The sequence below is a fragment of the Eubalaena glacialis genome, chromosome 3, assembly GCF_028564815.1.
Source record: "Eubalaena glacialis isolate mEubGla1 chromosome 3, mEubGla1.1.hap2.+ XY, whole genome shotgun sequence".
Lineage (NCBI taxonomy): Eukaryota > Metazoa > Chordata > Mammalia > Artiodactyla > Balaenidae > Eubalaena > Eubalaena glacialis.
This window is the reverse complement of record NC_083718.1, coordinates 164,039,180-164,061,383: the sequence shown is the minus strand read 5'-3', so window position 1 is coordinate 164,061,383 and position 22,204 is coordinate 164,039,180.

Genomic DNA, 22,204 nt, shown 5'->3' with positions numbered 1-22,204 from the left:
AATTTACATTTCTGCCAATAAAGAATTTGTTGACCAAGAACACTGCTCAGCAGTTTTTGCCTCTGCCCTGCGACCCAATAAAGAGCCCAGAATGGAGGACAGGTAGGAACTGAAATTCTTTTCCTATTATTTCTTCTGCAGTAGAGACTACGTTGACATTGCGGATTATTTCTTTGGGCACACGTCTTCAGAGACTTCTGAGCATAGTGTTTTGAAAGTTGTCCTTTCCGATGCAACTTCCAAATGGTCTCAGCAGGAATTGGAGCATTTTGATCACACATTTCTTGGCTTCTCTTCAGTGTTTTATCACTTTGCTTGGTTTTAGAAAGTGTTTTTCTACCCATTGGACGAGTAAGACCAAACTTTGATCTAGATGAGAACTCACAAAGGAAAGTGACCTCAAAGTTCCTGAAGAATGGAAGGGTGCAGAACTGCCTCAAAAGGAGAATAAAGAAGGAAAATGAGACATGGAGAGAGGGGGTGAGGGACAGTCTGGAAGGATGCTAAGATTTTAATGTGGCTATCTCTAGGATAAGGAATGTTTTAATTTTCCTCTTTTGGTTTAACTGCATTTTCTACTTTTTCTTCAAGGAACTTATTTTTAAGTAGTGGAAAAATAAAAGTTATTTTATGACCAAAAATCAAATTAACAAGATCTAAATATCCTAAGGTAAGATTTCTTACTGATTTTTTTTTTTAAGTTTTGGATGTGTACTAAAATATACATAACAAATTTTACCATTTTAACCATTATTAAGTACAATTCAGTGGCATTAAGTACAATGTTGTACTTAATGTTGTACAGCCATCACCACCATCTTTTTCCAGAAATTTTTCATCATCTCAAACAGAAACTCTATATCCATTTGATAATAACTCCCCATTCCCCCCTCCTCCTGCCCCTATAACCTCTATTCTACTTTATGTCTCTATGATTTTGCCTATTCTAAGTTCCTCATAGTAGAATCCTACAATATTTGTCTTTCTGTATCTGATTTATTTCACTTAGCATAACATTTTCAAGGTTCATCCATGGTGTGGCATGTATCAAAACGTCATTCTTTTTTTAAAGCTGAATAATATTCCATTATATGTCTATGCCACATGTACCATCTGTTGGGGTTTTTTTTTTCCTTAAAATATCTGGGGGGAGGTAGCTCAGTGGTTTTCTTTTTTTATTGAAGTATAGTTGATTTATATACACACCACCTGTTGATGGACAGTTAGGTTGTTTCCACCTTTTGTCCATTATGAATAATGCTGCCATGAACATTGGTGTGCAAGTGTCTATTCGAATCCTTGCTTTCAATTTTGGGGGTGTATATACCTAGAAGTGGAATTGCTAGATCATATAGTAATTCTATATTTAACTTTTTGATGAACCTCCACACTGTTTTCCATAGCAGCTGCACCATTTTATATCTCTACCAGCAATGCACCCAGTGTCCAATTTCTCCACATCCTTGTCAACACTTGTTATGTTTCTTTTTTTTGATTATAGTTATCCTAATTTGTGTGAAGTGGGATCTCACTGTGGTTTTGATTTGCTTTCCCCTAATGATTAATGATGCTGAGCATCTTGTCATGTGCTTGTGGTCCATTTGTATATCTTGTTTGAAGAAATGTCTATTCAGGTCCTTTGCCCATTTTTTTTTAACTTATTTATTATTTATTTATTTATTTTTGGCTGCTTTGGGTCTTCGTTGCTGCGCACGGGCTTTCTCTAGTTGCGGCGAGCAGGGGCTACTCTTTGTTGCGGTGCGCGGGCTTCTCTTGTTGTGGAGCACAGGCTCTAGAGCGCAGGCTCAGTAGTTGTGGCGCATGAGCTTAGTTGCTCTGCAGCATGTGAGATCTTCCCGGACCAGGGCTCAAACCCATGTCCCCTGCATTGGCAGGCGGATTCTTAACCACTGCGCCACCAGGGAAGCCCCCTTTGCCCATTTTTAAATTGGATTTTTTATTGTTGTTGAGTTGTAGGAGTTCTTTACAGATTCTGGGTTTTTATTCCTTATCAGATACATGATTTGCAAATATTTTCTCTCATTCTGTATGTTGTCTTTTCACTCTTTTGATATTGTCTTTTAACAGACAAAAGTTTTAAACTTTGATGAAGTCCAGTTTATCTAAGTTTTCTTTTGTTGCTATGCTTTTATACCCAAGTCATTGCCAAATCCAATGTTATGAAAGTTTTCCCCTGTGTTTTCTTCAGAAAATTCTATAGTTTTAGGTCTTATGTTTAGGTCTTTAACCCATTTTGAATTAATTTTGTACATGGCATAAGATAAGCATATAACTTCATTCCTTTGCAAGATATTCAGTTTTCTCAGAATCATTGTTGAAAAGATTTTCCTTTCCCCACTGGGTAGTCTTGACACCCATGTAGAAGGTCTTACATGCTTTTTATATTGTGAAAGACAAAGATTACATGCTTTTTATATTGTGAAAGACAAAGATTTCAATGTACTCTGTGGGTAAATGTGAAAATAAAATAGCAACACTGTATATTTGCATAAAGGGTGGCCGGGGCTGGGGGTGTAATATAATCCTGTATTTACAGTGCGTTATGTTGTGAGGTAGTTTTGTGTCAATTAGAAAATTCATGAGTTTGGTAGGTGTACTGTCTGGGTTTGAATCCTGGCTCCATAACTTATAATTTATAAATTATAAGCTGTATAAACTTGGGCAAGTCATTTAACTTTTCTAGGCCTCAGCTTCCTCATCTGTAAAATGGGATTATACTATTCACTTCACAGGGTTGTTATGAGGATTCAAGGGGATAATTCATGTAAAGCACTTAGCACATTTCCTGCCACAGAGAAACTGCCTGATGCATGATTACTATTGCAATCATATCGTCATCATTAACAACATACATGGAATGGTTTATATCCATTATTTCCTGTGATTCCCACCTAAACCCTGTTAAGCAAGCAGGAGAGTAATAATAGTCTCATTATAGAGATACGTTAGGTTCAGAATGTATTTTACTGGACTAATACCATGTGGCAAGTGGCAGAATAAGTGTTTTTTTCCACAACCCGTAAAAGGGACAATATCAGAAACAAAGTAACTTTTACACAGAGATCTGGTCCCTGGGCTAATGTTCCTTTTACTAAGAAATTTGTCTGTCTTCACACATCCTAAAATAGAGATGGCTTACTGTTCTCTACCTTGGACAAAGAGGGAAACAATGGCAGAGAGGGTAAGAGTCCTGTGTAGGGCAGACCCAGAAATAAGGGCAAATATTTTCAAGAACCAGGAACAGATTCAGAGCTACCAGAGTCTCATCAGAATATTTCTTCAGTAATTATAAAAGCCTTAAATGTGAAATAGGAAATTCATGCACCCCACCTCCTGGCCAGATAGACGGTGTAAAGCACTGTAGACGTGAATTGCTACAAGCACAGGGAGCTGGTGCTATCACTCCAGGCTTCGGAAAAAAGAACCACCTGAGCTGAAACTGATGTAAAGATGGCTGCTGAAATTCACTTAGGAGATGGTTACACAGTCTCCAAAAAGAAAGTTATTAGGTACCTACTGTGGACAAGATGTTTTAGGAGATGTGCAGATATAAAGTTAGTAATCTTTGAGAAGTTTCAAGACAGAGGGAAAAATAGGAAACAAGAAAGAGCTACAGTTTAAGGCATCATGTATTAAGTGCCTTAAGAGTGTCTTGTGGAACTTCTATAATGCTGCTCCTATCAGCAAAGGCAAGATCCCTAAGTTTGTCCAAAACAATGTTCCATTGGTTAGTCTCCATCAAAAACCTGCCTGATGGATTTAGTCTCTCTGTACTGAGCCCTCGATATGCAAATCCTCTTCCATATCTTCTAGAACTAAAGGGAAACACAGATTTCCTGATGTAATAATGGGATGGATGGTGAGGCTATAAATTTATTTGGATTTACGATCTGCCTCTCTCCCTTACCTCCATCTGTGCCAAACCATCCGGGGACGCTCCTGATTAATCATCTCTGGATAAAGTACATTACTGCAAGGTGCATGTTCTCACTCAAGTGCTTTCGACAAGACCCTGGACGGTTAGTGCAGAGGCTTTCAGGAAAAGAGCTTCTCAGAGGGCATCAAATATTTGGCTTTTCCTGTACCTCACTGTTTTCTAAACCTGGAATGGAAAGAAATGCCCTCAGGATCAGGGAGAATAGAAAAGGTAGGCAGGCTTGGCAGTCTAAGCCTCAGTGTGAGGCTGGGCAGGTGTCAACAAAGCCACCTGAACAGGTGACTCTGTGGGTGGGATGTCATCTTGTCTGTCCTGAGGGACTTTATCCAGCCACAGGAGGCAGCATGAGATAGTGGGAAGGGGCGGCTTTGGAGAAAGACAGGTTCAAATTCTGGTTCTGCTACTTAGTATGTGAGCCTGAGTTTCCAATTCCTTTTCTTAAAAAGGAGAGAACCCTATTATATAGAGTGGTTGTGGGAGTGTGCAAGCTTCTAAAATGGTTCCCAAGAGTTCCGCCTCTTGGTGTTCACGTCCTTATGTAATCTCCCCTTGAGTGTATGCTGTACCTAGTGACAAACAGAATAGGGCAAAAGTGATGGGATGTCTCTTCTGAGATTAGGTTACAAGAGGCTGTGACTTCCACCTTGCCCCACTCTCTCTCTGCTTCATCTCCCTTGCTGCGAAGTGCCTTATGGGTGGTCCATGTGGCCAAGAACAGAGGACAGCCTCCAGCCAATAGGCAGCATGGAACTGAGGCCCTCAGTCCAACAGCCCCCAAGGAGCTGAATCCTGCCAACAACCCTATAAAGGAGCTCGGAAGCAGATCCTTTCTCAAGTCAAGCCTGAATCTAACAGCAGCCCGGCCAACACCTTGACTGCAGCTTGTCTGAGACCTGAGTCAGGGGGCCCCATTGAGCCACATGCAGATTCCCAACTCACAGAAACTATGAGAGGGCAAGTGGTTATTGTTTTAAACCACAAAGTTTGGGGGTAATTTGTTATGCAGCGATAGATAGCTAATACCGTGGTATCGAGGATTGATAGCCAGTCCACAAGTGGTACTTATGCTACTATCATTAGCATGAGATGGAATCATTGTCTTCTAATCCATTTACAGGAAAGATGGTGGTGAAGATTAGGGGATGGAGGGAAGGAAAGAGATGACATTTTCCAGGAAATCATGAACTAGGCGGAAACTAAAACAAGAAATATAGCAAATGGCAACTATTTTGTAACGTGATCATCTCCCTTCTGAAGAGTCCCAAAATATTTCATTTGTGCCATGATTATAGCCCCAGCACAGCAGGCTGTATGTTGTGTGGTTGTACCCTTCTCCCTTATCCTGTCCTCAAAGAGAGGGGCCATGCCTTCATTTTCTTGGTCCATCATCACGCCAAACACCATACTTTGCAAATAATGATAGTGAGACTAGCCTATAATTGTTCTTCCTCCTGTTTTTTAAAAAAGTATTCTGGTAAGGTTTTTCTTTCCATTCTTTTCCTATTGAAATCCGCTTCGTCCTTCAAAGTCTGTTTCATATAAGGCAGAAAGAGAAAGACAAATGCCATATGATATCACTTACATGTGGAATCTAAAATATGGCACAAATGAACCCATATACAAAACAGAAACAGACTCACAGACATAGAGAACAGACTTGTGGTTGCCAAGAGGGAGGGGTGCGGGGGGAGGGAAGGACTGGGAGTTTGGGGTTAGTAGATGCAAACTATTACATTTAGAATGGATAAACAACAAGGTCCAACTGGATAGCACAGGGAACTATATTCAATCTCCTGGGATAAACCATAATGGAAAAGAATAGAAAAAAGAATGTATATGTGTATATAACTGAGTTACTTTACTATACAGCAGAAATTAACACAACGTAAATCAACTATATTTCAATTCTAAAAAATCAATGAAAAAATTGTAAATCAACTATATTTCAATAAAATTTCTTAAAAATAAAACAAACAAAGTCCATTTCATAGTTGTCCTTTTCTACATGGTCTCCCTGACTTCTAGCTCTTTTTTCAATAATATTCACTCCCTCTGCAATGCTCTTAACAAACTATCTGTTTCTGCTATTAGTACTCGCCTTATCTGGCTCTTGGTTAGAATGAGTGTGTTATAGTCGCCTCTCCCTCTAGGTGGCAGCCTCCAGACCAGCAGGGGTAATCTGTCTTACTCACCCTTGTGAGCTGCAGTGCCCACCCCAAGTTTGTGGCGGATTCTCAGAACCAGTGGCTGAAGGAATACATTCAAACAATTCTCTGAGGTTTGAACTAACGAATCTCTGAGAACAAGATGAGAGGGAAAGTCACAAGTTGTGACAGACTTTTTCAAAGCTGCAGGGGGCCACAAGTCCCCTCCAACCCAACCAGGTTTTCAGAGCTTGTGGGATCTTGCAGGTTTCTATTCCAGGCATGCTGTGGATCCCTGCTGGCCTCAACCCCAGGACAAAGAAAATGAAGCTGTGAACATTGCACCTACAATGAAAGGAAGATCAGGTGAGAGGACACAGATAAACATTGTTAGAAACATAATTCAAGAGGGTACAATAAACAGGCACTTCTGGAATTCATTAACCAAGGCCAACCTATGCTCCCCTGCCCCCCCACCCCGCTCCAATACACCCGGGGCCAACAGGAATTGTACCTCCACACAGAACACGGTTCTGTACCAAACAGGACAAAAGCCTCTGGTGATTTCACAGTTCTCCTAGCTTCTTTCTCATGCAACAGGGCAGGGGCAGCCAAAGATGCCATAAACAAGGGGGGAATGGGGAATGTCAGCAATGCTACTCTGACAGCAGTAGGCCATTAAAGAAGATGAAGCAGGGCGATAACTCCCACAACCCATGCTGGGTGAGAGAATGCCTGTTGCCTTGGCAACCCCTCCTCCCTGAGGGCAACCTCAGCTCGAGGATGGCCAAGCCTCAGGCTGAGGGAGGACCAGGCCTCTCCACCCCCAAGTGCCCCCAGTTTCTGGACACAGGGTCTATGCTTCCCTGGAGGCACCAAATGAGCCCCAGACAGGTCTGGGTCTGGGCCTCATGGCTTCAGGTGCCCTCATTTCAAAGGCTAGTCAGCAACCACCTGTGCTGCTGACCAGTCAGAATAACCTATGCAGGCTGGGGATTGGTCAGCACCCGCCTGCTTGGTGGTGATTGGTCAGCATCCACCTGCTTGGTGGTGATTGGTCAAAACTTGCCTGCTTACCCTGATTGCTCAGTGCTGTCCAGGAGCAGGGCTTTGAATTAAGTAAGTACATTTGTCAGGGAGACATGTGTCTAGAAAGAAGTGTGAGGTAAGAGGGAAGGAACATATATCTCATACTTTACAGCTTCCTGGGGATTTTAGCATGGCATGGTTTCTTTCTTTTGATCTTCACCACAACCCTGTGAGGTAGGTGCAGTCAGCTCGCTTTCACAGAGGTATTCATTCACTTATTTCAGAGACGTTTTGGGAGCACATATTCTGGACCCCACTCTGGGGAATTTCTGGGGGCAGAGGGATGAATAAAATGCAGCTCCTACTCTCAGACACCAAGAGAGGAGAGGAGGGCATCATCATGCTCGTCCTAATAACAGTTAACATTACTGAGCTCTTCTAAAGCCAGGCACTGTCCAAGCCCTTCACAAGTGATAACTCATTTAATCCTCAACAATTCTGTGAGGTAGGCACAGTGATTATCCTTATTTTACAGATAAGAAAACAAGCCCAGAAAGGTAACTAAATTCCCCCAGGTTCTCCCGGCTAGCAAATGGCAGAAGTAGGATTTGAACCCAAGGAGTCTGGCTGTAAAGTCTACCCCCCTAGGCACTATAGATAAGCAAGCCCAATGTGACATGTTAAGTACCAACTTAGAAATGTCCACCTTTCCACTGTAGTGAAGAGGAATGGGTAAGGCAGAAGATGGGAGAATCTAAAGCAGGAGGCAATCTAAACAGGGCTCCCCCAGAGCCCCGAAGGCCCACATCACTTCTGTTTTTAAGACTTTGGTATATTAAAATAAACACATAAAATCAAAGTTACAGAATTTTGGTATATTTTAAATACCTATACTTAACAGATGATTGTAATGCATATGTGTTATAATGCAAGGTAATTGTGCTAGTCACAAGGTAATTCCAAGACTGTGAAAATACACTGATTCATTGTTCATTTCAGGTAGGATGGTCCAGTAACAGGACACAGACTAAGACTGCATGACAAACATCTTCCTCTTTCAGTCCTGTCAATGTTTCTCTGTGACTGGATGAAGGTTTTCACTTGGAGATAATGTCAAAAATTTAAATTTGTTGCTCTCTGTGATTGAAGGTCTGGGAGCCAAATGGCCTTCTGGATCTCCCGTGACTGGCCTTGAATTTCAACAATGTCTTAAAGCCAGAGGGGCAGTGCAGTGTGGTGGCTAAAAATGATATTCTACAGCAATGTTGCCTGGGTTTGAGTCTCAGTTCTGTTGCTGACTAGTTGTGTGATCTTGGGCAAATTACTTAAATGGTATTTACATCAGTTTCCCCATCCATAAAATAAGGATAATAATAGTACCTACCTCCTAGATTTGCTGTGACTATTAAATAATTTAACACATGTCAAGTGCTTAAAAATTAGCCTGGCATATAGCAAGTCCTCAATAAGTATTAACCATCATTATCTTGAAGAGCAGGGGTTTTAGGTGTACAAAGAATAAAAGACTTTCTAGTCAAAAGAATCAGTGTATACAAAGGCGCAGTGGTGTGGAAGTACAAGAAATGTTAGGGGAACTGAAAGTAACTTCTTGTGGCTAGATTACAGATTCCATGCGAGGTCGGGTAAGCCTGGGCTCAGATGGGGCAAAGCCTTGTACGCCCAGATAAGGAATTAGAGTGACGTCTTTAGGAAATGGGGATACTGGTGAATGGTAAGCCTGGCCGGAAGGTATTGAGAGAGGTTCAAAATTATGTGACTCATGCAGGAGGTACATGGAAGAATTGGGACTGAAAGGTTGGTCTGCTGCTGCTTTTAAATCCCATGTTCTCTTCTTTCCACGAGAATGAACTTGCTTACCCACCTCACCAGCCCATCGTCCCACGCCGCTCACACAATCGTTTCATCCATCTTCTAGTGAGACCAGACTGGATTTCCTCAGTAAACAATTCCTCCTCAATTTTTAGCCCATATGGCCCAGACATTGCTACCACCTCCACTTCAGGGACTCACAGATGAGTCTGGTTCTGCCCATCACAGTGTCACACCCCCTAGAAACAATTCAAGAATCATCATCATCACCACCATCCACATTATCTGAGCCCTTAGCAGGTGCCAGGCACTGTTCTAAAAGTCGTCCATGTATTATCTCATTTCATCTTCACAACAACCCTTGAGAGTAAGCACTACTGTTTTTTTTTTCTGTTAGAAAACTAAAGCCATTCTCACTCCCAAGTCCATTTGCTTAACTACCCCGTTACCCTGCCTCCTGCCCATCAGTCTGGAGGGAGATTGGCACCTCCCCGAAAGGCAGCTCACGAGAAGCACTGGAACAAGCTACTCTCTTATTGCCAGGGTTACTCAGTCCCATTATTTAAAATAAATACAGAAACCAAGCCCACAATCGTCCTTCTAAATTAAGCTGAGCCTCAAATATATGCTTACTACAGGAAGTGATGAACACACACATTCATTCCTCAAGCATTCATCAGCCCTCCTGGGCCAGGTCCCATGCATGGCCCTATGAAGTACAAAGATGAATAAGGCAAGAGGTCAGCCCAGGGGCAACGGCACAGTCTAGTGGGAAGTCAGACTCTACAGTGGCTTGCTTGTGAGCAGCAGATCTTAACCCTACCCAAGGGACTATTGGTCAGATGCAGAACTGGGGCTCCAGGCTGGCTGCTCCCCATATTAGATTGAGGCAGCAGGAAGAGAGTGGGTAGCAGCCACGTGGGCAGTGTCATCATGCCATGATATGCCACGTGACTGGGACCCTACTAATGAGCTACTTTGACACTTCCTAATTTGCACCAAAAGCATGATGTGTTTGGCTTACAAACTACACTGTCCTTAAAATGACATCCAAAGCCATATTCTACCTTGGAAATTAAGTATTACTTAGTGAATTTTTAAAGCCACGCTCTTGATCAATGGCAGGAAATTTGGAGGGTGGGGAGGGGGGAAGGCAAGGAGAACATCAAAATCACCCATCACCCCACCACCCAGAGGCAACCACTGTTCACTTCCTTCCAATCCTTTCTATATACATTTTTAACACAGTTGAGATCATACTGTATAATCAATTTTGTATCTTGCCTTTCAGAAATGTGAATTTAAAAGTCAAGCACCCAAGAACCCCAGCTATCTCGTCAACACTTCAGATGCCTCAGAAATGCATCGGAATTTTAAAAAATTGATTCTACAAATCTCATCCCCCCCCTCTCCTGACCACGTGGGATTTGCAGCAGGATACACACGATATAGACACATCCCCTGAAGTGTAATAGATTTGAATTGCACACAAGTTGGTGAATGAATGTCTAAATAATTAGGAGGTTAATTAATCTAAAATAGAGGAGGATGAGAGAAATTTGAAGCTACAGATTCAACAGAGAGATCTGCAAGCCTGTCTTGCCAGTGAAAATATGGAGAGGTGAGAGACTGCAGCTATTTAAGATGGTAACAGATACAGTTACTCCAAAGGGCGTCAGATTTCTCTGGACCCATCAACTGGGCTGTGCGGTGCTTGTGGTCAAGAGGCCCCTCGGTAGCAGAGATCAAGAACACAGATGCTAAAGCTGAACAATCTAGGTTCAAATTCAACTGCGTATTAACTTTGTGACCTTGGGCAAATTATTTAATGTCTCTGAGCCTCAGTCTTCTTATCTATAAACAGGATGACGTTAATAGCACCCAACCTCACAGTGTTGTTGTAATGATTAATTAAGCCCATATATATAAAACATTCCAAATACCTAATGAAATCTTAGTCAATGTTAGCTATAACTAGCTGGAAAGCAGGATGTCCTAGAGAAGTAGCCCTCTCAAATTTTTTGACTAGAGTCATGGTAAGAAATATATTTTCCATCATCACTCAGAACATACAAACATACATGTTATAGTTGTATATATGCATGTATGTGTGTGTGTATATATATGGGTGTGTGTATATATGGATACACATATGTATATTTCATTAAACACAAGTTATCCTTACCGAAGCAATGCAGTCGTATTTTCCATTCTATTCTATTTCATCTTTGAAAATTCTGGCTGCAGTCCACTAAAATGATTTCATGACTCACTCCTGGGTCTTAGTACTTGGCAATTTGAAAAACACTGGCCTAATGGAAAGCACACAGATTTTGACGTTAAAAAACAAAAAAAAACAAACAGAAGAACACCTTGGATTCAAATCTCACCTCTGCCACCTATAGGAAAGTTCTTTTGTTTGTTTGCTTCTAAAAAAAATCTGACCTTCAGTTTCCTCATCTGTAAAACGAAGACATTTTTGTGGCCATCTTACCAGTATATATTCTATGGCACAGGACTTGGCACTCAGTAGGTACCCCATAAGCTGTAGCTTTTGTAATTGATCTGCTTTGCGTAGCAGTCGGGACTTCCAGAGAAGCTTGCCCCCATTACCAATGCCTCTGGGACCTCCAAATGCAATTACCATGGGGCTTTGTCTCAGGACTCAGTGTGGAAGCCGCTTCCGAGGTCTGTGATACTCTGGCTTAACAGCACGTTTCCAAGTCCTGCTGTTTGGATTTGATTTTTTAAAGTACTTCCTTTATTTTAATTCAGACCCCAGGGACCTGGAAAGTACACCACTGCTTTTTCCCAATAAAAATCAGACCGGCAATAAGCATATTGCATTTGAAATGGTGAAGCTGGACGCGCCTTCAAAGGACACCGCATTAGGGCTTGGCTCACTCCCAGCCGGTGTTAGAGAGTCGATTTCCCTAGAGGAAACTCGGCCAGAGCCTCACAGTCTGGTGGGCTGAAAGAAACCTTGGCTCTAACTAACTCCTTTACGACTGGGCCAGTGAGATACTAAGGGGAGAGAGAAACTGTCTGGCGACATCAACTGATGGCAGCAGGCTGGGACTCACACCCTAAAACCCATCCATCCTCCTGGAAGCCCTGAGCCAGGAGGGATCATGCAACCTCTTGGTCTCCCCAGCTTCACCCTAGGAGAGCTCTTCGTCCAACAAGCCTCAGTTATCAGAGGCATTTTCATTCCTGGGGAGGATACCCTCAATGTTGCTATACTTATAAAACAATTTCAGTAGTAAAAAAAAATTTTTTTAATATATAACATTTACTAGATGCCAGGCACCATTTTGATTGCTTCACACCACTTCACTCATTGAATTTTCACAGTCCTATGAAGTAGCTTTTATTATCATTAACTCCATCTCAAGTTTTAAAAAAACTAAAGCGCAAGGGGGGGTTAAGTGATTTGCCCAAATTCTCTTAGCAGACCTGAGATTTGAACCTAGGCAGACTGGCTCCAAAGTCTGTGTCCTTAACTACCTTTGCCCCCTGGTTATGACATGACTAGCTAACCTTTCTTGTGGGTTCACCAGGAGCCAGGCACTGTCCTAAGCCCTTTATTTTTTAAAATTTATTTATTGGTTTATAGTTGACTTACAATGTTGTGTTAATTTCTGCTGTACAGCAAAGTGATTCAGTTATACGTATACATACAATCTTTTTCATATACTTTTCCATTACAGTTTATCACAGGATACTGAATACAGTTCCCTGTGCTATACAGTAGGACCTTGTTGTTTATCCACCCTATATATTACTAAGCCCTTTATATGTATCCACTTATTTAATCTTCACAACAACCTAATGTGTAGACATTGTTATTATGCCCACTTCCTATGCAGTTCTATACCTGTGCCCAGAGCTACCTCTTCTGGAACTTCCATGACAGAGAAGGGTGAAGGATCCTCCACTGTGAAACAGCATGAGGACCACATTGCCTGAGGGAGAAGGGTTTTGCTTGTCAGTGGTGCCTGCAGCCTGAGTAAGAGAGGCTGCAGCTGTTGACCTGGTCATCAAACATGCATTTTGGGTTTTTTCTTCCAGTTTTATTGAAATATAATTGACATACAGCACTGTATAAGTTTAAGGTGTACAGCATAGCGATCTGATTTACATACATCATGAAGTGATTATCACAATAAGTTTAGTGAGCATCCGTCCTCTCATAGAGATACAACATTAAAGAAATTTTAAAAACTTCTTCCTTGTGATGAGAACTCATAGGATTTACTCTCTCAACAGCTTTCATATGCAACACACAGCAGTGTTCATTATCTTTCTCATGTTGTACATTACATCCCTAGTACTTATTTATCCTTTAACTGGGAAGTCTGGACCTTTTGACTGCCTTCATCCAATTCCCCCTCCCTCCACCCGCCTCTGGTAACCACACATCTGACCTCTTTTTCTATGAGTTTGTTTGTTTTTGAAATATAATTGACCTACAGCACTATGTTAGTTCCGGGTACACAACATAGTGATTCAATATTTCTATACATTTCAAACTGATCACCACAGTAAGTCTAGTTACAATCTGTCACTATACAAAAATATTACATAGTTATTGACTATATTCCCCACACTATATTTCATACCCACAAACACACATTTTCTAAAGACCTACTCCATGCCAGGCATCTGGGTGAGTTCTGAGGAGTCAAAGATGCACTCAGTCCCTGCCCTCAAGCAGGTTACAAGCTAGGAACAAAAAGGTTGATAACTACTAGGTTTAAGCTCTTGCCATTGGTCAGACACAGGGTTCAGGGGTTTCCATACATAAGATCATTGCCTCCTCCTAAAAACACTTCTCAAGGTCGATACAATTACCCCTGAAGTCAAAGTTGGGTGAAACCAAGATTCATAGAAACCAAGATTCATAGGTTTTCTGGACTGCAAAGCCCGTATCCTCAATCACTAAATCATACCCAACCCCCATCCTGGGTGTAGAACCAAGTTAAGTGGACATCACGGTTATCACTCTGACATCCAGCCCACCCACCCTCCACTGTGAAATAGCCTGTGATTTGACTCCACCCTTGGCTCCAGGAGGGATTGGTCTAAACCAATCTGAATGACCTCATCCTCTTCCATGATGATTGATTCATGTACCAGACTCAAGCCAATCAGCACACGGCATGCACGCATGAGCGTTTGAATGGGTTTGATCTAATTAGAGAGAAGCTCAGGACGCTCTTCTGATCCTTGTGGGAAGGATCTTTCTTCCTTTATAAATGTGAGAAAGCATGAGGCATGGTGACTCTTGGCAGCCATCTTGCCAGGAGGAAGAAAGACAGCCTGCGTGGCGTTAACAGTAGAAGAGGACAGAGGTGAGGGTATAGCAAAGAAGGAGGTAGAGCCTGGAAAACAATGTCTGAAGCTTACCTACCTCTCCGTTTCTCATTTATGTGAGTCAAGGGCTCCTCATTAATGTATAAAGTTAGCCTACTTACTTGCAAAGGTGAACATTCCAACTAATAATAAGGTGCTTGGGAGAGGTTGAGGTTTATGAAGCTCACAGTTATTATCCTAAACTTCTTGTCTATTCACCAAGTCAGTGTGACAAAACTACTCAAAAATCCATACATGAAAAAAATGTATACATTTGGCTAATAAAATTCTTTAAAAGAATTTAAATTCTCCCAAACGCAATATAAATACAATTGAATATGCAACAAACCGGAAAACATATTTTCAACCCATTTGACAATTAAGAAGCATATATCCATAAATTCGTATATATTAATAAGAAAAATAAGAAACACTTCTATAGAAAAGAAATGAACTTAAGACATGGAGAAAGAGAAACAATAATGAACATAAAATTATACCAACAGTGTGATACCTTGATTTTACTTGTCAAATAGGCAAAGAATAGAAGGGATGATAGTACTTAGGGTTGGAGAGGGTGTGTGAAAACTCACACTCTTATGCTCTGCTGGATTCAGTGTAGATTGCTACGACCTCTCCAGAGGATAATTTAGCAATAAGTATCACAGTTTTTAAAATATGCATACCGTTTGATTCACCTACTTCTCTTCTTAAAATTTTTTCTAAGGAAATAATTGAAATAGCATGCAAAGTTGTATGTTCAAGGATATTCATTGCAAAATTTTTTTTTTTGGTAATAATGAAAATTAGAAACAATCAAGTACGCAACAGTAGGTGGTTGGTTAAATAAATGTGGCAATTCCATATAATGGAGTTCCATGCAACTATTTATAAAGACAGAATAGATATATAAAACGTTGAATGACATACTGCTTAGTTATAAAAGCAGTTTACAAAAGAAAAAGATGTAGGCATTATATATATATGACATACATATATATAGAAATGGGAAAAGATATTTTATCTGTGAGTCTAAAACTAGAAGCATATAAACACTGGAACATAGGACACAGATGGAAGATCTAAAATCTTTCGAATAGAAAGTTTTATTCTAAAAGTTGTTTTTTACAATTCTTTTAAAAATCCTATTCCTTTAATAATTTATGACAAGTTACAGACGGTCCCTGACTTACAGTGATTCAACTTAAAATTTTTCAACTTTACGATGGTCTGATACACATTCAGTAGAAACCACAGTTTGAATTTTGACCTTTTCCCAGGCTAGTGATAGGCGGTACCATACTCTCTAATGATGCTGGGCAGTGTCAGCCAGCTTCCAGCCAGCCTCACAATCACGAGGGTAAACAACTGATACGCTTACAACCATTCTGTACCCAATCAACCATTTTCACTTTTGGTACAGTATTCAATAAATCACATGAGACAGTCAACATTTTATAATAAAATAGGGTTTGTGTTAGGTGATTTTTCCCAACTGTAGGCTAATGGAAGCATTCTGAGCACTTCCAAGGTAGGCTAGGCTAAGCGATGATGTCCAGTAGGGTAGGTGGATTAAATGCATTTTAGACTTATGATATTTTCAACTTGTAATTGGTGTATCAGGACACAACCTCATTGTAAGGGGAGGAAGATCTATACTGTGATGGCCAGAGGTTGATGTGCAGCATCTTTGTAACAGACTTGCTTGAACAGGGTGGAGCAGGTCATCACAGGTAGATCAGATGACCATGATGGAGGTCATATATGTAGTGAGAATCCTGTCTTCTGAGAGGAAGGTCACTTACCACCCTGCTGAAGGGGTGCCCCGAGTGCTCCAGATGCCCCGAGTTAAAGGAAATTTGAAAGGAAAAATGTGTTAAGAGCAAGGAGTTGCTGCCAGTGGAGCTTTACAAAAGAGCCGCAGTTTCTCCAAAGCTGTTACAAAAAATCCTAATGACAAGTGATTTTCACCACAACCCCATCTATAGATCAGGTAGGATTTCCTTATACATAAAAATTTAGTATGCATTTTTATTATTGTATAACACTTCTTTAAAAATGTTTTCCTAACGAAAAGTGTGAAAATTCATAAAGAAAATGCTGTATTGCCTTTACATCACTAAATATATAGGTTTTGTGTTAAGTTTTTTTCCCCATTTTCAGGTAAAAGGAGACATTTTCAATGGATACAATTCGATGACATTTGTAATCCATACTTCACTACATTCACAGGGCATAATTATATTAAATAATAGTTTTTATATTTAATTATTTCTTACCAAATACTACATACCGTATCTTCCATTCTAATGTATTTTGCCATCACTGTGCTCCTTTGAAGTTAAGAATCTAAATCCCAGAAATGTTGTTAATGTAAAATAAATCAGATTCTGGACCTTCTAGATATCAAATCTGTGTGTGTGTGTGTGTGTGTGTGTGTGTGTGTGTGTGTGTTGTGAAAATATTAGCAGTGGTTGTCTATGGGTGATTTAATTTATCCTGGATTTTGAGTGATTTAATTTTTTTGACTTGCCAACATTTTCTAATTTTTTTTACACTGAGCATACTGGTAATACTGGTAGTATAAATTTCAATCAACAAACACAGGTATTTAAGCAATGTTACTTTCTTAATTTCCTCATAAGTGACTTTAAATCTTATTTCTAGTTCTTACTCCTCTTGTGGCAGAAGCATAATCTTATTCAGATCAAGTCACTGGGGGCTTACAAAGTACCAAGCCACCAGAGGCCTCTGGTCCACCATTGCCACCGTCTGTCCACACTGGTCACTTGCCTGGATGGGATGAACTCTGGGAGGCTCTCTCAGGCCTCCCAACCTGTCTCTCTGAGCAGCCTCTTCTTGTCAACTGCTCCCCACCCTGCGGGAAAATTCTGCAAGAATTGCCTCCTCCCAGGCTCTGCTCAAAGCCAAGGCAAGAGAAATCTATGTCCTTGCATCCCCCAAGCCCATCGGGAGTGGCTGTCACCCCTGCCACTGCAGCGTGCCATCTGGGGGTCTGGGTGGGGCAGAGGGCAGGGCATAGGGTTCCTTCCACCCCTTGATCATTTAACACTCACTTTTTCTCTTTTCTGTCTGTTCTACCTCCCCTTTATCTCCCAGCCCCTACTGCTTTTGTCGAGCAAATTTTATCTAGTCAGGGAGGCGTATGTTTGCTGGAAAAACAAAAACAAAACTGACTCTGCTCAATCACATATCTTTCTAAATCATTTTTGTTTTTGTAAGTATAACCTGAAGAATTTGATTCTCTTGTTCTGATTATATGCTGTGTCACGTGTCCTATTATATATATATCTAGTTATTTATTTTAAATAAATAAATAAGTAATCTACATAGAAAACAATGGAGTTTATTCTCAATGTATTTTTATCTTGCACAATTATTGTAATGACTGTAAAATTATAAGTGGTTGCACAATTATTGTATTATTATTATAGTGATTGTAAAATGATGTGTGAGCCATAATTTAATACTTCTTTTCCTCCATAGCAGGCACATATCTTCTATTAACTCTGCGGATCCTCAAAACAACCCTTAAAGTAGGGGCTCCTAAAATTCCCACTCTGTAGATGGGGAAACTGAGTCAAAGTGAGGTCATGTAACCTGCCTGAGGTCACACAGCCTGTTAGTATCAGAGCCAGGATTCAAACCCAGGAGTTGGGCTTCAGGGTCTTTGCCTCTCCAGACACTGTTAAATTTAACCTAAAATTAATTGATGATATTGTGTGCCAGTGAGAGGTGAAGCATCTGGCTGAGCATCACCCAGCTAGTTTAAGAGGTTCAAGCCTGGGAGTAGAACCCAGGTCTTCTGACTCCACAGCTCACCTTTTTCCTGTGCTTCTCTGCTTTCTGAGACTGACAAAGCTGATGACTTTGCCGACTAAAGCCAGTGCAAAACTACCAGTCACTTCCAGACAGGCTGTCTGGGAAAGCTTTGCTCTGATTTGTAAGTCTAATCCCTGGTGGGACTGTCATTGCTTAAGATTCTTAATAGACACGAGTGTAAGGTCCAGCTCTCAGGTTCAAAAAGATAACTGCTCAAGTACAAGACAGGGAAGGGGAGACTTAGCCACAGCCAGTGAGAAATTCTCAGTGGGGATTTTCACTGCAGTGGAGCTGAGAATGAGTCAGTGTTCTAGATGTGGGTTCCCAGATGCTCTGGGACTGTATTCATGCAAGTTTCCCAGTGTTCCAAATAAGGGACCTGAGGGTTCTGTTCTTATCTGTCTCACCTGAGCCTAGGCTCACTCTACATTTCAAAGGGGGCACAACCACTGGAGCCCTCGAGGAGGACTCCAAGTCTGATGGAGAGAGGGTTGAGCCATGTCATAAGAGAATAGGGAAGGATCTGAACCGGGGCTCTTAAGAATGGAACAGTACGTCGTTCAGGGGACATGAACACTGTTTGCAAAGTTCCGAAAGGGTATCATGAGAAAGAGTGAGAAGACTTGGCCTGTGGGGTCTAAAAGAGCAAACCTGGACCCAAGAGTTGAGAGACAGAGAGAGAGAGAGAAGAACCCAAATAAGATATTTAAACGCTCAAGCTATGGAGTTAGACAACCTGAATTTGAATCACCACTTAGCTGTTACTTAACCCCTCTGTGTGTCAGCTTCCTTGTCTGTAAAATAAGAATAACAAAATTATCTACCTCGCAGAGTTCTTCAGAGGATTATATGAAATAATCCACGTAAAGTGCTTAGCATTTGGCATATGGAAGTGCTCTATAAATGCTATCTGTAGAAATTATTATTATCATAGTGGTACTCTTACTATTATTGCCAGGGCGACTGAGCACTGCAGTATGCTGCCTTAGGTAGTAACAAGCACCGCAACCCTGGACATGTATAAACACAGGTTCAAAGACTGACCACATGGTGAAGATGCTGTAAAGTAGATGCAAGCCTCGGGATGCAGGGAGAGCTAAAGCATCTCCAGGGCTCTGGATGCTGCCTCTTTCTGCCACAAGTCAGAGTGCACTTCAGAAGAATCCGTCCTTAGTCCACTCAGACTGCTATAATGAAAATACCACAGCCTGGGTAACTTAAAAAACAATGGAATGTATCTCTCACAGTTCTGGAGGCTGGAAGTCCAAAATCGAGGCACTGGAAGATTCGATGTCTGGTGAAGGTCCCCTTCCTATTTCATAGACAGCTGTCTTCTTAATGTGTCCTCATATAGTGCAAGGGATGAGGGATCTCTCTGGAGTCTCTTTTATAAGGGCACTTATCCCATTCATGGATGCTCCACCCTCATGATCTAATCACCTCCCAAAGGCCCCACCTCCAAATACCATCACACTGGGGATTAGGTTTCAACATATGAATTTGGGGGACACAAATATCCAGTCTCTAGCACCCCCCACCCCCATTTCTGGAGTCTAGGGAGCAGCCTCAAGTGCCTGATGACACTGTTTCCAATGAGAGTCGCCAAGCCAGTCACCAGGAACAGCCTGGACTTGGTCCAGCAGAGACAAGCAGAGAAGGCTCATTCCCTGGCAGTGACCTGCAGAGGTGATGAGAACAAAGCACTCAGTAAGCGCCATCGCTGTGCCCACACAAGGTGCGACAGTGAGCCCATAAACACCTTGGGAGTGCCCTGAAGCAAATGCAGACAGAAGCATCAGGCAAATGATCTGGCTGCTGAAGACCCTGCTGCCATTGTATTCATATGTTCTGTGCGTATCTATGGAAAGCTTGGGGGTGAGCACAAACTTAATGTTGAAGGGGCTCATTACAGAATCCTGGAGGTGGGTGACTAATAAGGAGGGGGTACTGGGGAATGGGGGAAATGTGCTCCCTGAGTGGGAGGGGCTTAGGAAGGACGGTTTCTCTGAACCACCCTTGTAGATGGTGCCCATCCAGCCCTCACACTGCAGGTCTTGGTCCAAGAGAGACACACAGCAGAGAGCTTAAAATGTTTGCAAAGTTCATCTCAGTGAGATGATGAGAGCCCAGGGCAGCCTTCTTAGGGCTCATCGCAAACAATGCAGCTGGCTACACTGTGCCAAGGGACTGTGGGGAGAAAATATTGTCTTCACTTTATCAGGGCAGCTTCCCCAGGATGTGAGGCTGGCCCAGGACAATGTTAGGACCGTCGACAAGAGCCTGCACCTGTGGTGATAAGCAACCTGGCAGTAATAACATTTTCACTCATTAATAAATTAACTAGTTAATTAATTAAATGTATTTACTGACTACCTATTGTGATTGCTAATTTTACGTGTCAACTTGATTGGGCCACTGGCTGCCCAGACATTTGGTCATACATGATTCTGGGTGTGTCTGTGAGGGTGTTTGGGGATGAGATTAATATTTGAATTGATAGACTGAACAAAGCAGATGGCCCTCCCTAATGTGGGAGGGCCTCATCCAATTACTTGAAGACATAATGAGAACAAAAAGGCTGAGTAAGAGGGACCTTCACCTGCCTGACTGGTTGAGCTGGGACATTGGTCTTCTGTCTCAGACTGAAATTTACACCATTGGATTTCCTGGTTCTCGGGCCTTTGAACTCAGACTGTAACTTACATCACTGTCCTTCCTGGGTCTCCAACTTGCTGACTTCAGATCTTGGGACTTCTCAGTCTCCTTAATAATGTGGGCAATTCCTTATACTAAGGAATCTTTATACATCTATATCTCCATCCTGTTGGTTCTGGAGAACCCTAATACACCTATTATGCATCAGGCACTCTGTGCTCAAAAAGCTTCAGTCAGCAGCCCCTTTAGCAGTGGACATCAGAGAAGAAAGAAATAGGGAGACACCACATCCAAGTGACTAAAGTTGTTCTTGAGCACCTGTAAGGCATCCAGAAATAATTTGAGGGGTGGGGAGGACCAAGAGGCTGGGGATCCTAAAATATGGGGCAAAGGCCAGAGGCAGTGAAGGACCAGTTCATTACTCCTGATGGGACTGCATTTAAAACCCCAGAGTGCTATAGGCTGGGGAAATGTGTGTGTGTGTGTGTGTGTGTGTGTGTGTGTGTGTGTGTGTGTGTGTGTGGTGTTTGTATAGCCGGGGACTGAATCTAGACAATCAAATGCCAAATCCTATGCACAACCCCCAACACTGTACACCACCTTTAAGAAAAGTGAAGGGCACAGGCCTGGATATTTAGAGAAGGATGAGAAAACATGCTGACATATAAAGTTTGTATATGCATGTCTTTTATATGTGCACAGAATGTGTATAGATGCATTCACACAAATACAGATACATACAGAGTTTTTAGGGTTCTTTAGGATTTGAGTCTTTGACCAAAACAGAGTCCTGGGTCTCAGGCCTTCTGGGGTCCTGGTATTCATGTGACCCGTCAGACAGAGCCCATGCAAGGAGAATGTTTCTCTCGTGCCCCAAATGCACCTCTGCAGACAAGAGTAGAGCAGGGCTCCCAGCTGAGCTTCCCTTCTGTTTGATAAGAAGGCTCCCCTGGAATAGACCTGAACTTACGGCAAACCTGCCTGGGCAGGAAGACCAGTCATCAGGCCTGTGGGTGAGTCGGGTCTTCATGGCTCCTTGCACACAGAGCCATTGTAAGAGCTGCTGCCTAGTTTCTTGCCAAATCTCCGAAGCCCAGGTGTCAGAATTTCTCAGGCTGCCTCATGGTCTCTGTCCATTGTCCTGACCTGGCTTCCTGAGCCAACAACGGACTTTATTTATCCTACAAACACTTTTTTTTAAAACATCTTTATTGGAGTATAATTGCTTTACAATGGTGTGTTAGTTTCTGCTTTATAACAAAGTGAATCAGTTGTACATATACATATATCCCCATATCTCTTCCCCCTTGCGTCTCCCTCCCTCCCACCCTCCCTATCCCACACTTCTAGGTGGTCACAAAGCACCGAGCTGATCTCCCTGTGCTATGCG